Source organism: Pholcus phalangioides, unplaced genomic scaffold (assembly GCF_987345545.1).
Source record: "Pholcus phalangioides strain wild (caught in Gottingen) unplaced genomic scaffold, Ppha-v1.0 ptg000013l_1, whole genome shotgun sequence".
NCBI classification, from domain to species: Eukaryota; Metazoa; Arthropoda; class Arachnida; order Araneae; family Pholcidae; genus Pholcus; species Pholcus phalangioides.
Window position 1 is genome coordinate 4,196,359 of NW_028301606.1, and position 15,384 is coordinate 4,211,742.

Here is a 15,384-nt window from a genome sequence, read left to right on the forward strand (position 1 = left end):
TTTTACTTTTTTTTGGGGGGAAAAGCTTAAATGCGTCCATTGAAAGAAATTAAGGATTCGATCAATTGCCGAAGTTTTTCACACTTTTTTTATTTCCAAAAAAATAGAAGAAAGAAGGATTTTTTTGAAGTTTTTTTTTGTCTTGGATTAGTTTTTTTTTTGTAAGTTTTATTTTTGTCTCAAAAATGTTTTAATAGAATTAATTTTTTTTTTTGGGGAGCTGGAATTTTCATTATATATTGATTTGTATGCAGCGACGCTTGTTGTGGCGTAATTATCTTGAAACACTTGCACATTTTCGAAGGAAACATCGGTTTTTGAATTTTGTTAGTGTGATTTTTTTTTTCAATGTAGAGAGTTGTTGTTGCTCGTCTTGTGATTGTATTTTTGAGATTGTTGATGGACACGTGCACTAAAAGCTCGCTTACTACATTTACTTTATTTTTTTTTTCTTTTCTAAGCTTGACGGTTGATAAGGAATTATCATCATTATATTCTGTTGCCGATGTGTATATTCCACTGACGGTTATTAAAGTGACAAATATATTGATTGAAAAAAATATTGGCGGAACCAAGGAATTGAGGAAAATATCAGAAAGATATATGCCTGCTTTTTTCAAATTCTATATTCTCAAGAATTTTAATCTTTTAAAAATGTCTGCACACTTCATTCACAACTTTTGTTCGATGTAGGTAATGTTTATAAAAATCACTATTTTTACAAGAAAGGTTATAATTTAGGACGTTTTCGTGAAAATTGAACTCGTATAAGAGGGACAAAATGTAATGCCAATTCCCAACACTGATTCTAATGACAATGATATTCCAGTGATTCCAGTGATGATTTGTTGGTAATGAGTCAACATCTGTCATGTTTTTGTACAGTTGGCTGTTGATGAAGTGGAAATTAAATTCTAACACAAAATCGTATCGAAACAGTCCGATCAAAATCAAAAATTAAGTTAAATTAATTTAATCTATCAAAAAAGTGAAACGAAATAAGTTTATTCAATTGTCTCATGAAAAAAAAAGTACTTCTTCCATGGTGCACTGAAAGTTTCGTGTTGAAAGTTTTTTTTTCCTCTCTTTCAAATCGAGCACATATACTTATACACCATGAGGAATTTAATACGATTAAATAATCGACGTTTGGGTTTACTCAAAATTCCAAAACGAACACGGCTATACCCGTTTCAGAACTATATGAAGTTCCTTCATCAGTAGCAGAAACAAAGAAGAAAGAAAATATTGAAAAAACTCCTTATAGCGGGAGTTACTCGCTGTTGTAGACAAGAGTCGAATTTAAAATGAACCGGCAACAAAAGAGCAAGAGGACGGAAAAAAGAAGAAAAATGGTGGAGCCAATCACAACCGAGAACGTGATAGTGATGCTGATGGAGAATAATAATTATTGTAGAAACTGTTGCCAGATTTTTGAGAAGGGTGGTGTGCTAGATAGGTCGTTGACCAACTGGTTTGTGTCTTTGTTGATGTGGAATGATTCGAAGAAATCCAAGTCAGACGGTGAGGGACATTTTTGGATGATTTTGGCAGAAGAGAAGTCAAATTTGTGGTCAAAGGACCAGCAGTGTTGGGCTATGGATGAGCGGTTAAGGTCTTGGTTGCTTACGTATCTTCTATGCTAATTTAAACGGTATTTTAGGGCACGTTTAGTTTGGCCTATATATGATAATCCGCATTGGCATGAAATGCTGTAGATGCCCCAGTTGTTGAGTGTGTCAATGGGATTTTTCAGTTAAGAGAAACGAAGTTTATTGACGGGGGTGAAAACCACAGAAAAATTGTATTTTCGAAGGATTTTAGCGATGCGTTGGCTGGTTTTTGGGAAGAAAGGCAAAATGATCAAGTTTTTATGTTCAGGTTTAGGCTTGGTTTTGGAAGTGTTTTTAATCAGTTTGCTGTGTAGATTATCAATGAGAGAGATACGGTAGCCACGATCGACTGCTATTGCTCTAAGGAGATTCAGTTCAGCATCGAGTAACGTCGGCGAAGAGCAGATATTAATGGCTCGCTTCACGTATGTCTAGAACGAGGCATACTTTTGTGATGGAGGATGCGCAGAGAGGTTGTGAGGGGGTAGAGAAACCGCAAATGGTTTGCGAAATACAGTGGTAGAGAAAGTTTGTTCATGGCGAGTGACCAATACGTCCAGGAATGCAATTTGGTCATTGTTTTCTTCCTCTATAGTGAATTGAATGCAAGGGTCAATGGAATTGAGAGTATTTAGAATATGGTCAATGTTAGCGTTACGGCCAAGAAGAACGAAGCAATCATCAACATATCTGACATAAAAAGGAAAACGAATTTCACGGAAGAGTTTTGTTTCAAAATAGTGCATGTAGATGTCACTAAGTACAGGACTGAGAGGGTTTTCCATGGCAAGGCCTTCAGTCATACGATAGAATTGTTTGGTGAAAGAGAACGTATTTCCGAACGAAAGAGAACGTAACGTCCAAACTCGTACATAAGCATGCCACTCGGAAACATTTTCCCCCTCCCCAAGGTTAACAACAATGCTGTAATTAATTTATCGAAAGTTGAAATCAATGACCAGGAGCTCTGCGCCCTAAAATTTAATAACAATTAGCCCAACACTGCTGGTCCTTTGACCATAAATTTGACTTCTCTTCTGCCAAAATAATCCAAAAATGTCCCTCACCGTCTGACTTGGATTTCTTCGAATCATTCCACATCAACAAAAACACAAACCAGTTGGTCAACGACCTATCTTGCACACCACCCTTCTCAAAAATCTGGCAACAGTTTCTACAATAATTATTATTCTCCATCAGCATCACTATCTCGGTTGTGATTGACTCCGCCATTTTTCTTCTTTTTTCCGTCCTCTTGCTCTATTCTTTTGTTGCCGGTTCATTTTGAAATTGACTCTTGTCTACAACAGCGAGTAACTCCCGCTATAAGGAGTTTTTTCAATATTTTCTTCCTTCTTTGTTTCTGCTACTGATGAAGGAACTCCATATAGTTCTGAAACGCGTATAGCCGTGTTCGTTTTGGAATTTTGGGTAAACCCAAACGTCGATTATTTAATCATATTATCAAACCCAAAAGGTAATCCATTTCCATGAGAAATTTGCTACCGAATGAGTTATGCCGGAATTCTGATTTAGCATCTGATGTTGTGAGTGAAATTTAGCGCTGCCATCTATTTTTCACAAAAGGAGTGATGTGTAATGACTGAACATTTGTACGATGTACGTTTGTCGCTCTCTGTGCGGATAGTTTTTTATGGGACATAATGGATGCTCCAGCAGTACTCTGTCATCACATGAAAGTTTCATCTGCCTAGATTTTTTGATGAAGCCTCTTCCTTTGTACCTTACTAAAGTGATACAGATTGTCTGGAAATTTCTCCAAGTGGCTGTGAAGAAAATACACCTTTGTGTTCGTATAAGCATCCGAATTGTTCGTCATAACTTTTTTTAACCAAACTTTCTAATTCCAAACCAATTCTTCATAATTATCTGTTTTGTGGTTACTTATAGAATTCTTAATTTTAATACAGATAAAATTTCTCAAACTTTTTTCTCATTCGTCATCCCTTTTTCTAATTAACCTTCATCCGAGACTCCCAAGAGTAGTTTTAACGAAGAATCTCTTCGAAAACCTTCGTCAGGGAAGCTGCTCCGCTGCGTACAGTTTAAGAACCCCCGATCTAGACAAACCATGGCCAGGCAGAAGTTCAATATCAGTCAGATGCCGGAAGTTTTAAATCCTCAACGAGCTTACTACAAGTTGAGGAACATCAAAAATCCCTGCAGGCAGTTTTTCATTGCTGAGTCAAACTAAAACTTTACAGATGTACCGTATTCTCTAGCATTAGCCGGCATGTCCGGAAAATCGAGGGATATCATGTTTTTTTTAATGTGAGAGTCTAAATCAATGCTGTCTTACCGGAAAAAATTACTATTTTGCTCAGTCACTTGATAAAAATAAAGAAAATACAAATAGAAAGAGACCAGAACAGGCAAATTGCCCAACAAGGTGACTGAAAAAGATGCAAATTAAAAGTATGGATGTTAACTATAATCAAAATACTGCAACCGAATATAAAAGCATATATCATGGAGGAGCATTAATATCAAAATGTAACATTTACTTATTGCTTTAATTCAATTATCGTTCACCTAAAATCAAATTTAGATGTGTGTTTTGGATGCTCAGAAATTAAAAAAAAATGGCGTTACCTTTGAATCACATCAACATGTTTCGCAATGCAAAATGCTTTTCTTTTTCATTTATCTTATTTCAATAGTATCATAGATATGATCATGAACGAATATTCTTAGCATCCAACATTTATAATATAAATCAAGATTTGCGGTAGAAAAAATCCAAGCACAAAAAGCTTAAACTATCTCAACGTAAAACAGATACGATTGTTAAAAGCGGAGAACAGTACGTCGGAAAATATGTTTCTGTTCATGGCATGCTGTTCTCCTTGCCTGCTAATACGACGGTATCAGGTATTTCATGATTCGGTTATCTTTATTGAGTGTCCTGAGAAATTGCTTTATTAGGCCAAGCTTTATACAGGGTGTCCTGTAAGTCCTACTACGGCTTTTATCTCATCAACCATTCGGTGTAGATGTATAGTTCCAATTTAGGAAATGATAAAAATGTGAATGAAATGTGTCAGAAATCCCCCTTCCCAACCAATTTTGAGATTGAAAGTACGGAGTGTCACAAAATTAAAAATCGAAATTTTTAAACGCTCCCCTTTGTCCTCTAACTTTCAAATAGAAAGTTGTAGCCTTGTCTCTTCTGAGCCCAAATAAAAAAACATAACAAGGGAAGAACTTTAAAAAACAAGCTTTTAACCACACCATTTGCTGAAGCTTGCCCTGCATAAAGTGGGGCGAGAATCGTTTTTTCGATAATTTTTCTATCAACCAACAGCTCCCTGATAATTTCCACTGTATCTACAATCAAGCGTTTCTTTAAAAGAAAATTTCAATTTTTTTCCAGTAATCTATGTGTTGTCTACTATCCCTCTAGCAAATTAATAATTGGCAATTATGCATAACTACCATCTATTGTAATTTCCGTTGTAGCACATAGCTAAAGTACGAGGAAAAATTTTAGAAAAGTGTGGTGAAACAAGCGTTGTTTGTTAGTTCATGCTCTTTTTTCCCAAATTTTCTTATATATTAAATTCAAATATTTTAGCAAATATTGCAGTTAAAAACTCGTGATTTTTCTGGTTGGACCCAGAAGATGCAGGGCAAAAGCTTTTTAAGTTAAAATTAGAAAACGCGAAAACGTATAAACATTTAGATTTTTGGTATTTTCTGACGCATAGTAGTTCCATTCTCAAAAACAGGTGCAGGGTAATTTCTTTGAACATATTTTGAACATTTTTAACAAGTGGAACCATACCTGTACGATGAACGGTTGATAAGATAAAGGCCGAATTAGGAATTGCAGGACACCCTACATATTTTAGAAAGTTATATTACTTCAGCACCTCACTCTCCATAAAGTGGTGCGATAATCATATTTTTTTGATAATTTTTCTAACCAACACAGTTAATTTTCACTGTATCTACAATCAGCGTTTCTTTAAAAGACGATTTCACCTTTTACAGTAATGTATGTGTTATCTACCACCAATTTCTAGCAAATTAATAATCGGTAATTATTCATAACTACCATCTATTGTTAAGATACTGTATATCGTGTTGCTGCTATATGTTAATATCGTAATATATCTATTGTTAAAGAGGATGATACCAATATATACGATGTTTTTTTGTGCAGCATTTCCCTCATAATTTTCCGTAATCGGGTAAGTTTTGGGAATATTCTATTCCATGTTACCTTATAACCTGTTTGAAAGCAATAAAAAAAAAAAAAGCGCCGTCCGTAACAAGTAACAGCGGCTATATCTACTTCCAGAATTTATTTCTAGCGAACGGGAACAGCGTTTTATTACAGCCGTGTACTCGCCGTGCAATTTCCGCTGTAGCACATGTACCTAAAGTACGAGGAAATAAAAAAGGGGAGGCCCATAAATCCTTCGAAGAAGTCTATAACCTTTTTCCAAATCGCTTACTTTTCTGGATCGGGATCAGGAAAAGATCATGTTAACTTTCACACGTTTCAATGCGAATTTCTTTGCCATTCCGTTGTGTACTTCTGTACAAAAAATGGTCGAGGTGACTGCGATATTTTATGTTGAATGTGAAGATATGGATTTTATTCGAGAAAGTATATGCTATAAATTTGGATCTAGATGTTGAAAAAGAAAGGAAAGTAAACTTACTGGGTCTTTTTTTTGTACTTGAAGAATGCAATAATGCTTTTGTTTAATTTTTTCAAAACCTTGAAGCATCTTCGGTCTTGGAGTAAGACATTTTGAACTGTTGCTCTTGAGAACTGAGGTGCTCATTGAGAAAAGAATAATCAACGGTGTTTGATTATACAGTACAGCACTATTTTACAACGGCGAGGGTATCGATGATATTTCTGTACTATTTCATTTGAAGAATCTGAATTGTCCCTCTCAAACTCGAACATTCACTTTTTCGGAATTTTCAAAATGTTTTTGCGTTATTTGGTGATACTCAAAAAACGCATTAATGTTTTTCTGTTTTCCGACTTTTTATATTTTAAATTTCTTTTTGTGAAGAAATAATTCACTTCAATATTTTTAGCCAGGATGATGCAGGGAATATTTATCTCCGCATACAATTATTACCAGAATTTTATTGATAAATTGTATCTAATATATATCGTTTTTCCCTGAGTCATTTTTTCCTAGAAGTTATCTTAAAAACCTCCTGAATGTTCAACTTCAAGTGCTGCCGTCTGATAAAAGCCTCTCAGATTTCATATTTACGATATTTCTAACTCAAAACATACACAATCCTCTTTCAGGGCTTAACTTCTTCCTTCCTTAACTTTAATCCTTAAGTCAGGGTTTAACTTCTCCAGGTTAAAAACAAGAATTCTGTAGTGAGAAAAAACAAACCACACATTTATGGCACCAGGGTCTGAAAGGGTTATGTGATTTGAGTATGATTATACTGTATGTTGTATAGTTGCTACATTAGTGCTTTTCTGTTGACAGGCACAGACGGTGCTGGTGATTCGAAAAAGAATATAGAAGCTGTGTCTTGAGTTCAATAAAATCTATCATGTTCTTCTATTAACGGGGATATTCCCAAATAAGTTAAGAACACTACGCAATGTATTTTTATGCGTATAAGCCGCAAATGCCAATTTCAGTGCTTTAAGTAAGATATCATTGTATAGTCCTCATATGAAAATTTCATCAGCAATAATGAAATCATGAGAAAATGAGTTGTTTTTTTCCGGTATTTCGGAAAAATGTAGATTTTTCAATTCGTTTCTATACGCCGTAAATCTATGTAAAATATTTTTGAGAAATTTTAAGTTTGAAAATATACCTCACACACACACACTCTCTCTCTCTCTCTCTCTCTCTCTCTCTCTCTCTCTCTCACACACACACACACACCCTCTGAAAATAAAAGAAAAGCAGCAGATAAGGCACAGTGGTGTATAGTCTGAGGAATTCCATTGTTTTTTTTCAACATATAATCCATATATCTCTAATGATTGATGGAACTGGTTTTGTTTTTACAATGAGGTTAGTTTTCCGGTATGGGAAACTTTAAAAACTGGTGGCAGATGGCAGCACTACACATAACCAGCGTTACACAGAAACAAACGTCACGTCAGGTTTCACTACACGTACACGCACATTCCCCTCATGTACCAATTCGTTAGAGGTTCCGCAAAGGAATAGTAACGAGGTGAATGTGTCGTTTAGTAGTAGTAATAGTAGGGGAAACTAAGAAAAATATTATATAGGGTTTATATCATCGTCAGAAGTGCCGTCTTAACGAATGGGCCCAACCTGGCACGTCACGGGGGAATTCAACATAAAGGGGGGGGGGGCTCAGGAAAATGAGATCTGGTTGAAATTTTCCGCAATTTACCTGGTAGGGCCTCAGAAAAATCACTTGGCCCGAAGGCTCATGATGCTCTTAAGACGGCCTGATCCTTAGATCTGTGAAGTTGGTAATGTGAATGAGTGCTGTATCAATTTTCGTAAAAAGCTTATGCTTGGATCGGTCATCGCATCTTGATAATGCGATGTATATTATATGTAATTCGTGTCATGTTAAAATTTGTTATGAGATTTACTATTTAAGCTCGAAATGCTTTACATAGTAATGTAAAGTACTCTCTATGTGTAAAACATTTCTCTTAAATAGCCAATCTCATAACAAACTTCATCATGACACGAATTACACGTAATGCACATACGCAATACAAAATGATGACTGTTTAATTACGAGTCATGCTGAAAGGCATCGCGTCTTTCTTTGTTACAAACAAAATGATTTAAAACATATTGGCAAGTACTACTACTACTACTACTTCTCCTTAACCAAGCATGCCCCTCGTACACATTCCTCTATGAAATTTCTAACGAATTGGTACAAGCCATAATGTGCGCGTACGTGTTGTGAACCTAACGTAAATTTTTTTCTGCGTAATGTTTGTTATGTGTACTGTGCTGCCATCTGACATCAATATTGGCAAGTAATTATTACTTAACGGCCAGGCTTCATATAATGAAATAAGAGATTTATTAGCTTACGGAGTCACCGAACGCAGAGTCACTGCTTCGATATGAACATTTATTACGACGACACATAACAATTATCTTGGTTAATAAAAAAGGAAGACAGACATAGAAATTTTGGACCTCACGCTTTCGTGTGTAGTAACTCTCTGCTCGTGTTTTCCAGACGGTCGTCTCCAGTACCCGTGACCCGACTCTTGGGGGTCGTCTACGTTGGGCACCACAAGCTTATACTATACGGCCGAATCGTGAATAATCTCATTACAGTTGACGCCGCTTATGATAATAACTGATAATGCTATCATTCGGGTATTGTTATCATTTTTCCAAATAACGGAACGGCCCAATATCATAACATTAGAAAAAATACGTTTTTTTGTTTTCAGTTTATTCATATAATGTTATCAATTTCTTTTTTCCGCTGAAAGTATTTTTTTGCATATTTTTAAGATAAGACGCTTTAAAAATTATTTCTCCCACCGTAAGTTATCGCTATCACGCTGCAAGACTATGTATGAGTCTAGAAGGTGTTCTCTGCCTCTCTTCGTTGTTGACAATCATTTTCGTATCTTAATATCGCAATCGAGCCGTAGTGTTCGCTGCAATCCATATAAGTGTGAAGTTGCTCTTTTAGATGGTTTCCGTATAATGAAGGCAAAAAAAAAGAGAGATTTTCGTTCGGTTCTTGATCAGTTTCTTTCAATTGACCAGATTCAAATTTATTTTTCTGAGAGACTTTCTTAAGGCCAGGACCATGCGAAATGTATCGCACATTAGAAAAAGTAATGTAATTCGTGTCACTTCCATTCCAAGTCCTCACACACGCTCAATTAAGGAAAAAAAACAGTATTTTAGTTTGTGGGGGAGGGAGAACTGTTTTAGTATAACACAAAAATCGAACTGAAAATTTTGCAATCAATTATGTATGAAAGAAAAACCGTCGCCCCGTTTTTTCTTATGCTCGTTTATTATACATCCCGCATGGTAACCGTTCTAGCAAACGGGATTATCCTCTGATATAGTTATCATTCGGTTATTGTTATCACAAACCAAGTTCCCGATGTGATTACATTAAGCGGCATAGAATTTTAGAATGATTTGTACCCATAGTATATCATTTTATTCGTGAATGCAGTAAAAGTCCGTGATAATGACAGTTCACAATCACGAGAAAAATTGTTGGTATAACGTATTTGCTATAGCATTTTTAAATAGAATTTCGTTTTTCTACCAGAGTGATTCAGTTGACCAACCGAAGAATTAAAATTCTGAATTATTTGTGAAAGGGTTAAAACATTTCAGCCTTTATTCTTTGTTAGAAGTACCTCGGAGTACGTGCTATGATGAATGTCATCCTTAGTTGAACTTCTTGAATAGATAATAGCGAAAACTTGCATTTTTGAGAGTCTTTCCAACGTTATATCGAATGATTCCTAACATTTCAAGTTACTACTACTGAATTTTTTTTGTACCTTTAATATTAGTTATTTGCAAATCGCTTGTTAAAGCGAGGTTCTATAATTAAAACCTCGCTATAATGTATTATAAGTCATTATAAGCCGTACTCGTTATACAGATTTTTACGGTATCTTGAATATTGAAAATTTAAAAAGAAATAATAATAATGTTTCATAATTCAGACAGTAAACGCAAAAATACTAAAATTATAATTATAGTATTGAAATTATGCTAATGTATTTGGAAATCTTCATCAGTATCAGGTTGATAATGTGTGAGTCAGTATTCATGAGTTCGCTAATCAATAACAATTTAGGTTTTTCTTCTTGGGTCGATGTTTACGTATTTGGCAGTCTTGAAACACTTTAATCTTCTATAACAGCCGTATATTCAGCATTATACTCTAAGTGAGTGAAAAAAAATAAATAAACATAAATGAATTGTGTGAGCTATCGTACAAGAATCCTCAGAGGAAGCGTTATAATCTGCTTAGTTTCTGTTGTGCTGCAGTAGTATGGGGTCAGCAATAGCGTGTGCCAACACAACGGAGTTAGATTAGTCTCTTACCCGACTTAATGGCCATATTTATCAGCACAAAAAAAAAAAAAAATTCTTCTCTGAAGGCAATTTCATGTCCCAGGATGGCAACTCTACTATTTAACCTTGCACGCACATTGACTCGTACTTAACCTCCTACACATTCCTCTGCGGAATTTGTAACGTTACATGCGTGAATGTCTGTTGCGAGTGTATTGCGGTACTGTTAGAGTTGTGGTTGCTTGGTGTTCCTGCTGATGCTGTCATCTGTCTTCCATATTGTAAAATAAAGATCACCATATAGTAAAAGTCTGTTGCAGCGAGTATGGTATTTTTAACGAGAATCTTGTTATTACGAATAATTCGCAAGTGAGAGTCAACAGCTAATGTTAAAGATTCAAAAAAATGTTCGTAATAATAAATAAATATTCTGATTTCAATTTATAGATGAAAATCAGAGCACATTCGATATAACGGCAACGAAAATGCTCGAAAAAATCTTTTCTTTTCTCCTTCCTTTACGAATTACAAGTAAAATATATACTGGAAAAAGTGGCATTTTTTAAAAAATCTCTTCATCCCATTCATAGATGTTCATAAATGGGGCATGTCGGTATTTCCGGATAGATAGGAGGGCCTCTCATGCTGTATCTTATCTTCTTGTTATCTATATAGGAGGTGGAAAACACAAAACTTTATCTATAGGTAAGTTGGTTGAGCGGGTAGGATCTCGACGCCTGGTTTATTATTTCCACGACATCATTGTTATTTCCCTGGAAAAATTCCCCCCTCCCCTCCTTTCTTGGAATCTTTCAAAACTGGACACAGGGCAAACAGGTATTGTTGATTTTCTTTGGCTATAGGGAAGTTCAGTAAGTTGTTTCTTCCTGCAGCTTTTTTTAAGCTAAAACTGCATGAGAGAGACAGTTTCGGATTTTTTTAGACTTTGTTTTTGCTATGGAAAGACAAAGGAAAAATTTAGCACCCGAAACAAAATTTCAGATTTTATTCAAATGTTAAAAAAAAGAAAAAAAGATAACGAAACAAAAGGTGAAATCGGAAAAAAATTCGGGTTCAATCGCCAAATTTGTTTTTCTTTGTTATATAATCAATTCTATGCATGCATAAGCAGTTACCTCTAGGTGCATATTTCAGCAAAAGTAGTTCAAAATAAAATTAAAAAAATAAAATTTATCTAGTCCAACTCCCCTATTTTATATGATTATAGCTTTGAAAAAAAAACTAAAATTCCTTTATATCGAGAAATCCATTGTAACGACAATCCCCTCTGTGTTTGTGAACTGTCGTTATAAAGGACATATACACTTAGATAAATTAATCTGACACTGAAAATTAGTTAGAAAAGCCCTAGGCATCACTTGGTCATTCGATTAGCCCCCCTCCCCCTATCTTGTTCCTAACTATGTCAAATTGAAAGATTTAGAGAGCTTCAAGATAGCGCTTACTTAAACATTTTGGCATAAATCTGAAAAATTCGTTCGTTTCTTTTCCTGATTCACCAAGGATATAAGTAAAGCAAGATGCAAATTAAGTTTAGATAAAAAAAAATGAGTGTTTGATATTACATGATATCATGAAATGCCATGACGATTGTATGCTGTAATTCCCGTTAAACAGATCCGAAAAAGTATTGGAGCAGTTTCATGAGGATGTACAAAATTCTACAGCCATTAAAACCAGTCAAGATGATGGTATAAGAAGAAAAGCTATATAAGCAAGAAGGAAATATATCTCCTATAAAATTCAATCCCAAAATCATTACATCAAAATTTATCACATAAATATGTATCTTAGACACAAAAAATGATATTTAACACGTCCATAAAATAACGCGTCAATCTCAGGAGATCCTATAACGATCCCAACAATTTCTATAAGTGGTATTTTTTCTCTTCCCCCCAACACAAAAGGATAAGGTACTATAAAAACGAATCCATCAATTACCTTTCTCAGAAAATACGACCATTAGTAGGACCCCGAAATGAAAACGCTTCCCTTGGGAAAGGCCAAGACGAAATAGTTTCGTCAGTTAGAAATAGTTCTTAAAGAGAGAGACGGAGAAGGAGAAAAAAAAAGAGATAAGAAAGAAAATAAAAAAAGAGATAAGATATATATATGAACACAGAGCGAGTGAGTGAGTGCCTGTAGGGTGTGTGAGTGGCACTTGAAGAATGAAATATTTCGAAAAGTAGCCTCGAACCCCCTCTCTCTCTCTCGTACTTGCCACTTTGTTTTTGTTTCATCTCGAGATTAAATTCCATTGCGTATCAGAGTGAAATTCATCTCTGAAGTGAGGGGGGAATTCCATTATTCTTCAGGCTTTCCATCCATCATAACTTTTACATTTTCCAGGCCATTCCTCCACCGACTCCGGTGTTCCTTAACGCCTTTCCATCATGCTTCAAACTCTGGTTCACCTCACTTTCTACTTTTTTTTTTTAATGTTATTTTATTTCTGCTCGCCCCCCTGAAATTTTCTGACGTCGGCACCGTCCATGTTCCCTCTCTCCTTCTGGTCTTATCCTCCAGCCGTCCTTGAGGAATATCTCTCCAAGTTTTATTTTATATTTTTATTCACTACCTTCTCTTTCTCCTCTATGGGTCCCAGAGAAGAGATCCAGAGCATGCGACCAGTTGAGCACTGGGTTGGCAACTTGGCTTGTAGGATCCATTCATCTCCTTCAGGGATCGTATAAGGCCCTTCATGAAGCCTTCGTTCGGTTCGGCCTCTCTCTCTCTCTCTCTCTCTCCGTGAAGTGATTGATATGGAAAAAGCCAAATCCCGTTGTTCGAGCGACTGGTGATACCCGTGATGGATTATAAGAGGAAAAAGGCGGGATGGGATACGGGGTATCCTGGAGTAGTTGGAAGGGTAAGGGACGGCTTCACACAGAAAACCGATATCTTGAATGAAGGGTAAGGCTTTCTATTTTTCTTTTCTTATTTATTCTGGAGATTCCTGAAGAAACTCTTTTTATTCCACCGATCCACTCATGTAAGAAATCGTCTCAGACAACCACGTGTACTTATTTTAAAAGTACGTCACATTTTATACTGAATTCGATCAAATGCCCTTAATACGTGTTTTTAGTTTCGATATTCAATACATGGACCAAAAAAAAGTCAAAAGTTCCGGCGAAATTCGATTCTGAAAGTTTCGATTTCTTCTCCGTTGAAATTCAGCTGGAGTTAAATAATAGTGTTATTTGAATGATTTAGATGTTATGAATCTGGTATTGAATTGAGCATTTTTCAATACTGTTCTAGAACTTTTATACACCTGTGGAGAAGTGAAATTAGTTTGCAGACGGCACAAAACAAAGAGAAGTAACAATTTGAGAATCAGTCAAAAGCAATCCCAAAAATGATCGGCAAGAAAGGGGTAATTTGCAGACCGGCGAGAAATTAATAAATGGGAGAAATAATTTGCGGATTCGCCAAAAAAATTCTTAGAAATAGCTTTAGAACCGGTAAAAAATTAAATGGGAGAAATAATTTATTTACCGGCAATAAAGAAGGGAGGGATAATTTGCAGACCATCAAAAAATTAATGGAAAAATAATTTGCGAACTCACAAAAAAAATATCTATAATTGAAATGGTTTGGGAACCGGCCAAACAATAATTACTAGAAACATAATGATAAATTAGTATTGTGTAATTTCTCTGGTGGTAACGTATTGAAGAATATGGGATGATGTAAGAGTAAAATGGTTTTTTTTTTCAAAAGTGTTTTATAAACGTAGCGAATACAAATTACTTAGTCTATCTGAAAATCGAGTTGTAATTAGAGGTGATGCAAATTTACCTTTGATAGGTGGAAGATAGACATATAGAAATATAATTGACGAAAGTAAGTATTCCAAGACGTTGATGAAGTTGTATCAATGGTGTTGTAAAATCATTTGTGATGATTTGAGTTATTCTTTTGTGGAGGCTGATTATAGGGAAAAGATTTGAAGGATGAGCAGAACCCCAAACAGTTTGTGTATATATTAGCAGCGAGTAATAATATAAATTACAATATAATGTTATTATAATCTATTGTAATATTATTGTATACAATCCAATAAATATTAGAAAAATAATTCGCTGACAAGAAAAACATAAAGCCGGTATCAGCCTTAAATAAATAAGAAGTAATAATACCAGAAATGGGAATTACTTACCATAACTGAAAATTTTACTTTGTTTGAGATACTATGCAAACGGCGAAGATTTTCATACACCTGGCATGTGCACCAGACACTTATGGTGACGCGCTCATAAGATCATCAAACACCAAACATGGCCCCCGCTCAGTCCCTTGTGGGATGTAAGCACGTCACCTTACGGCTGGGCCATGTTGGAAAACGGAAAGCCCTGCCAGCCACCAAGACCTCCCGTCGAACGCCGGCCGGCATTGCATCACCGGATCCACGCAAAGGACCAGTAAGAACTCCCCGGCAGCCCAAGCTCCCGCCGGACCTACAGCACGACGACACCATCCATCACTCTCCGTCCATCGGATCAACGGGGAAGATGCGTACGTCCGTACCTCATCCAGCGGCACGTATTAAGCCAATATCAGCGGTCATTAAGATGCTCATCTTCCTCAATTAAGGTTTCCGTCAAGGTCTGTGCATTCTATCGATCCTGGGAAAGAACATAGCTGACAAGTTCTTTCGCCGCAACGAACCCAACGCGAGCACCACTCAGATAACGCCTTCA

General features: G+C 35.8%; 1 protein-coding gene and 1 pseudogene across 1 annotated transcript in view; one reads left to right on the forward strand and one right to left on the reverse strand.

Annotated features, from left to right (window-relative positions):
• The window catches only part of LOC149078487 (neuroligin-4, X-linked-like), a 191,378-nt gene that overhangs the window by 34,306 nt on the left and 141,688 nt on the right, over positions 1-15,384 (forward strand). The gene's annotated exons all lie outside the window — the stretch shown is intronic.
• Positions 1,409-2,416, reverse strand: LOC149078488 (uncharacterized; annotated as a pseudogene).